At 41.2% G+C, this 6,405-nt stretch overlaps 1 long non-coding RNA gene across 1 annotated transcript; it reads right to left on the minus strand.

The window, feature by feature from the left end:
• Positions 1–2,572: 2,572 nt before the first annotated feature.
• On the minus strand, positions 2,573–6,405 carry LOC115431788 (uncharacterized). Its single transcript, XR_003937138.1, has 3 exons — positions 6,395–6,405; positions 3,075–3,079; positions 2,573–2,709 (listed from the first exon to the last, which is right to left on the minus strand). It is a non-coding gene; the product is annotated as an uncharacterized LOC115431788 (long non-coding RNA).

Here is a 6,405-nt window from a genome sequence, read left to right on the forward strand (position 1 = left end):
TGTGTGTGTGTGTGTGTGTGTGTGTATACATATATATAAAATTTGTTCTTTTTTTCATGATGCTTTTAATCATCATTTGAATTCTCTGCATAACCATGGCAACACATTTCAATGAAAATTTAATGAAACTGACAAACATCAAGTCACTCATGATGCAGTTTGTTAAAGTACAGAGAATGGAACTGGGAAAAATTAAGCAAAAATCATGTTTGACCCCAAGTTCCACCACATCTAATGTAAAAGTTTTCAGATTCAGGTCTTTAAAAAAAAAACTCCTTTGTGTTTGTGTTTCAACTCTATGAAGTTTGGCAGAGGTGGAACATGTTCAACAGGATAGTCATTACATTTAGAGCCATGAAACTGAATGTGGATCAAAATATTCTGATAAAAATATAATCTGAGAAAGTAAGAGTTTTATTTTTTTGTTTATAAAACAGTGACATTCCTTATTTTCCACTTCATTTTCTATTAAAAAAACATAAGAACCTGAAAACAACCCTCAGTTTTTAAAAGGAGAAATAAAATGTCAGTCAGTAGAAACATGTCGTCCATGTGACAAACTGAGTAAAAACTACAGAATCTATTCCTGTTTGTATCTAAACTCTTTACCAAATGAAATATGACTGATTAAACCTGAAGAATCACTGTGACTTATTTCCAGCCCAGACATACGCTCTAACAGTTCACCTTTTGTCCACCAGGTGGCGCCTCAAACCAACATAAAACCTGCTGTGATTTCATGTTTTCCAAACTCAGAAAACTGAAAACCAGCGACAGTTCATTCAAATCACTGAATGTGAATAAAAGGCTGATATTTGGTCAAATCCAACTCAAATATTCCATTTTTTTTCAGCTGTTTCCTCCTGTTACTTTGATCTGCTGCTTCATTTGGAAACTAACATTTCAAGAGTCCAAACTACAGAACCCAGAAAAGATCAACCAGAACCAGTCAGATGGAAACACCTTCAGCTTCAGTCAAATGTCCTGAAGTCACTCACACACTGTCCGTCCATTTTTGTCCTTTTCTTTCTTTGTGACTCAAGGGAAACATTTTAGAATGATTTAGTCCTTAATAAAATAACATGCTGTCAGTTTGTGTCACATGATGACCTTTGACCTGAGGGGAGGGCGTGTCCTAGTGTCATTACAGCTGCGACTTGTCAAAGTTTAACTGAGTGAAGTGGATTTGACATCGGACTTCAGCTGTGGTGAGACGGTTTGGGTCAATAATGGGGACGTTTTGGACTCTGGTTGGACTCTGGTTGGACTCTGGTTGGACTCTCTTTGGACTCTGGTTGGACTCTGGTTGGACTCTGGTTGGACTCTCTTTGGACTCTGGTTGGACTCTGGTTGGACTCTCTTTGGACTCTGGTTGGACTCTGGTTGGACTCTCTTTGGACTCTGGTTGGACTCTGGTTGGACTCTCTTTGGACTCTGGTTGGACTCTGGTTGGACTCTGGTTGGACTCTCTTTGGACTCTGGTTGGACTCTGGTTGGACTCTCTTTGGACTCTGGTTGGACTCTGGTTGGACTCTGGTTGGACTCTGGTTGGACTCTGGTTGGACTCTGGTTGGACTCTCTTTGGACTCTGGTTGGACTCTGGTTGGACTCTCTTTGGACTCTGGTTGGACTCTGGTTGGACTCTCTTTGGACTCTCTTTGGACTCTGGTTGGACTCTGGTTGGACTCTGATTGGACTCTGGTTGGACTCTGGTTGGACTCTCTTTGGACTCTGGTTGGACTCTGGTTGGACTCTCTTTGGACTCTGGTTGGACTCTGGTTGGACTCTCTTTGGACTCTCTTTGGACTCTCTTTGGACTCTGGTTGGACTCTCTTTGGCCTCTGGTTGGACTCTCTTTGGACTCTGGTTGGACTCTCTTTGGCCTCTGGTTGGACTCTCTTTGGACTGTCTCAGTACTCGGTGTAGATGGACCAAAAAACGAGTTGTTTTTCATTCTTTCGGTTGTACGCACAAATGAAACATCGGAAATAATCAAATGAACCAAATGTGGGGTTTCATGTTGACATTTTTCAGATCTGATTTGGTTTGACCCGTTAGTTCCTGACTTCTTCATGTGTTCGTTTTAGTGTCTTCTCCTTAGATTGTCTCCATGGACCCACTGGATTAGACTAAACAACAACACCTGGAAGATCCAGACCAGTTTTCAGTTGTCATGTCGTCCTCCTTCACAGTAATGCGTTTGCTGCCTCTGAATAACACCAAATTCTCCATTATCATTAACAGTCTCAGTTCAATCTGTGCTTGAATACTTGTGCGACGTCTTAAACTCTGCTAAAACAGATGGCTGATATCAGTCCTGAACAATCCATGTATCTTTTGTTTTTTTCATATTCAGTTGAGAATCCACAATCGGAAAACAAAAAAATTACTTTATTTCATTGTACATGTACAAATCAAAAATCAAAAAAATGAGTTGTTTTTCATTTTTTCGATTGTACGCACAAGTTAAAAATTGGAAATAATCAAATGGACCAAATGTGGGGTTCATGTTGACATTTTTCAGATCTGATTTGAAGTTCCTGACTTGTTGGTGTGTTGCGATAATGGAGAATTTGGTGTTATTCAGAAGAAACGAACGCATTACTGTGAAGGAGGACGACATGACAACTGAAAACTGGTCTGGATCTTCCAGGTGTTGTTGTTTAGTCTAATCCAGTGGGTCCATGGAGACAATCTAAGGAGAAGACACTAAAACGAACACATGAAGAAGTCAGGAACTAACGGGTCAAACCAAATCAGATCTGAAAAATGTCAACATGAAACCCCACATTTGGTTCATTTGATTATTTCCGATGTTTAATTTGTGCGTACAATCGAAAGAATGAAAAACAACTCGATTTTTGTGATTTAATTTGTACATGAATAATGAAATAATGAGTCATTTTTTTCATTTTCCAACCGTGGATTCTCAAATGAATATGAAAAAAAAACTGACACACAGATTCATACGGCCTCCTGTGTCTGTGTTGGACTTTCTTCTTCTGCTATCGTTCTTACGTTGTTATGCATTAGTGTGATTTTGGGTCCCTGGAGCATTCGGTCGTCAGATGGACCTTCACTGATAAAAACATGTTCTAATGCTCCACGTAGTTGAAGTACATTTTTAAGTAAATGGGTTAAATTATGTGGAATTATTTGGTGACTTCCTAACCTGAACGGACTGAAGACAGTAGGTTTAATGTCAGGAGGACGAATACGACTGTCGTCATTCACTCACAGAAACAGCGAGAGACACGGGGTCGTCTCAGAGAAGAAGGATTTATTTGGCACACACAGGGTTAACAGACATACTGACAGCGTGTCGGCGTCCGAATACAAGTTGCATCTAGTGACCGGTGTTTTTATGGTTTCTTTGGAGTTGTTCCATGTATGTGTTTATGTAAATTGTAGATAAGTCCATGGCTCAGTTGGTGCCACAGTATCCTAGAAGACCTTGGCACACTTATTATTATTTCTCACAGCTTATATGAACTTTGTACAGAGTATAAGTGTGTCCGAAGTTCACATGTAGTAGAATGTGGCTAGATAATGACATGATAAAAGTAAAAGTAAATAATAGTACAGATCCACACGACCTCAAACAAACCAAAGCCTCTAATGAGGTCCCAGAGGTCAGAGGTCGTCCCACTGTGTCAACATGTTTTCTCACTGTTTCTGAACTACTTTCCTCTAATTCCCTTTGAAGCAAATTAGAGCCAGAGCTGTTGACCAGTGAGACCAGTCCCAGAACTGGTGTTCCTGGTCCATGGGGGTCTGAGGACGGTAATGAAGTCCCCTCAGACCTCAGACTGGACTCTGAAGGCTAAAGGGTCTGGAAATGACAACATGTAACTAAAGTCCAGGATGAGAAAAACTGAGCCTCACGTCCGATTGATGTGATGTTCAAATGATTAAACCATTAAATTCAAATTCACCAACATCCAACTGAATACATGAGTAGAACAAAAGTATGAGTTTATAGAACATGTACATCACTCCGTTTACCGTCCGGTTCAACTGGTCACGACTTTGTGTCAGTTTGAACTTATTGTCGTCGTTTTTGGTTTTGTTGCATCTTTTGAGCTTTTTGTCGGTTCACCTCATGTCGATGTTCAACTGTTACCTGTTGTTTTCCAACGTGACTCAAACTATCAGCGATTTCCAGCTGGAGAACACGTCCACATCAGTTCTAACCCCGTCCTGTCCACAGTCGGAACAACAGAACAGACACCTCAGCTGCTGATGAACATGTTCGGTCCACATCAGTGAACGGCAGCTCAGCGACCGCAGGACGGAACATACACCTCCATATGTGGCCCCCACCTGTGACCCCTGACCCCTGGCTGTGACCCTTGACCTCTGATTATGACCCCTGACCCCTGATTATGACCCCTGATCCCCTGGCTGTGACCCCCGACCCCCAGCTGTAACCGCTGACACCCTGACTGTGACCCCTGAACCTTGGGTGCTACCCCCAACCCCCAGCAGCGACCCCTGGCTGTAACCTTTGACCCTGTGGCTGCAACCCCTGACCCTCGGCTGCAACCCCTGACCCCTTGCTGTAACATCTGACCCCAACTTTGACCCCTGACCCCCCCTAGCTGTGACCCCTGACCCCCCCAGCTATGAAATAAATAAAGGAAGGTCCGCACAACCAGTGAGCTCCCAAACCATTTAATTGTGACGTTTGGGGCCGAGGCCCTTCATCAGACTGAGGACAGAAACTTTCACAGGTGTTCTATATGTGGCGTCTAATCACAACATGTGACCCACGTTACACGTCATAACAGAAAAAAATATTAAAACTTTTCAAACATATGATCAATTGTAAATGATCAAGAGTCATACATTTCAGAGTATCCACGAATACAAAATATACAGGTGTTTTATATGCAGTGTCCGACCAAAATAGCACGTGACATGCAATATACGTCATCTTAGAAGATCAGAAAATAACTTGTAAAGCCTAATCATACGTACAATCAATCATAAATCATAAAGTGTTACAAACGTCTACAAATATACATGATTTTTAATCATCAAATTGCTTTGCACTCATATTTGTAAACAGATATTAATCAAATTTCTACAGGTCCATGTAGTTCTACTGTCCATCTGAATGTGGTGACAAACACCACAGCATGTGTGCACAGTTCTTATTCACAAAAATACAAGAACAGATTTACAAGAGCAACAACAAAAGAAAAATTGTTTTGAAAAGTTTATATTGGGCAACGTTGAGATGCATCCAAATAGACATCTAAACTGCAGTGTTGGAGTGAGGATATATATACTACATACACTGGAGTGAAGTGGTCTATGTGAAGATTAATTTTAGGAACGTGTGAGAAGTTGTGAAGAGTCTGTAAAAATGGTCTAAGATCAGATTCTTCATTGAGGCCTTTGGGGCTAAGTGTATCTAAGGTGTAAATCCAAAAAGCCTCCCGTTGGAGTCACAAGCGGTTGATATCACCCCCTCGGCTGGGCACACTGACTTTTTCTATGCCACAGTATTTAAGCATGCTGACATTGTGTTGTGTTTGTGTCAAATGTGTGGCCACTGGGCTTGTTGTGTCTTTGTTACATATGTTTGATCTGTTCTGAGATCCTGGTTTTCAAATGCCTACTAGTTTTGCCAATGTAGGCTAGTCCACATGGACATTTTAACATGTAAATTACATTTCTTGTGTTACAGGTTATTATTCCTTTGATTTTGTAGGATTTGCCAGACCTAGGATGAGTGAAGGTCTGTGTTTTATGTGTAAAATTACACTGAGTGCAGTGGCCGCATCTATAGTTATCATGTGGTATGTTTTGTAAAAAATGTGGCTGAGTCAGGGGAGGTAAATGAGCCCGAACCAGCATGTTACTCACATTTGGTGGTCTTTTGAAAACAACTCGTGGTGGTGCAGAAAAGTCTTTTAGGTTCAGATCTGATTGTATTCTGTGCCAGTGTTTGTTGATAATCTGTATAAAGTCTTTGCCCAAGGGAGAGTATTGTATAATCCAGTTGATTTTGGACTCTGTTTTTTTAGTTTTTCTAAGTTGAAGACATTGATTCTGAGTCTTTTGGTCAAACCTTTTTCGTGCTTCTGAGGTCCATTCCTCTTTATACTGTCTTTGTTGGAACCGCTTTACCAGATCCTCTGCTTGGGTCTCATAATCAGAATCAGAGCTGCATATACGGCGGATCCGGTTAAACTGGGAAATGGGTAAGCTATGAACCCTGACCCCTTGCTGTAACCTATGATCCCCTGACTGCGATACATATCTGTAACCGCTAAACCTAAGCCCAACCCCTAACCATAACCGCTAATTGCGCTAACTGCTAATCGCACTAATTGTGTGGTATTTTACCCAGCTCACGCATTTTACCAAAGCTTATAATGCATACAGAACACACAC

This window comes from Sphaeramia orbicularis, chromosome 13, assembly GCF_902148855.1.
Source record: "Sphaeramia orbicularis chromosome 13, fSphaOr1.1, whole genome shotgun sequence".
Lineage (NCBI taxonomy): Eukaryota > Metazoa > Chordata > Actinopteri > Kurtiformes > Apogonidae > Sphaeramia > Sphaeramia orbicularis.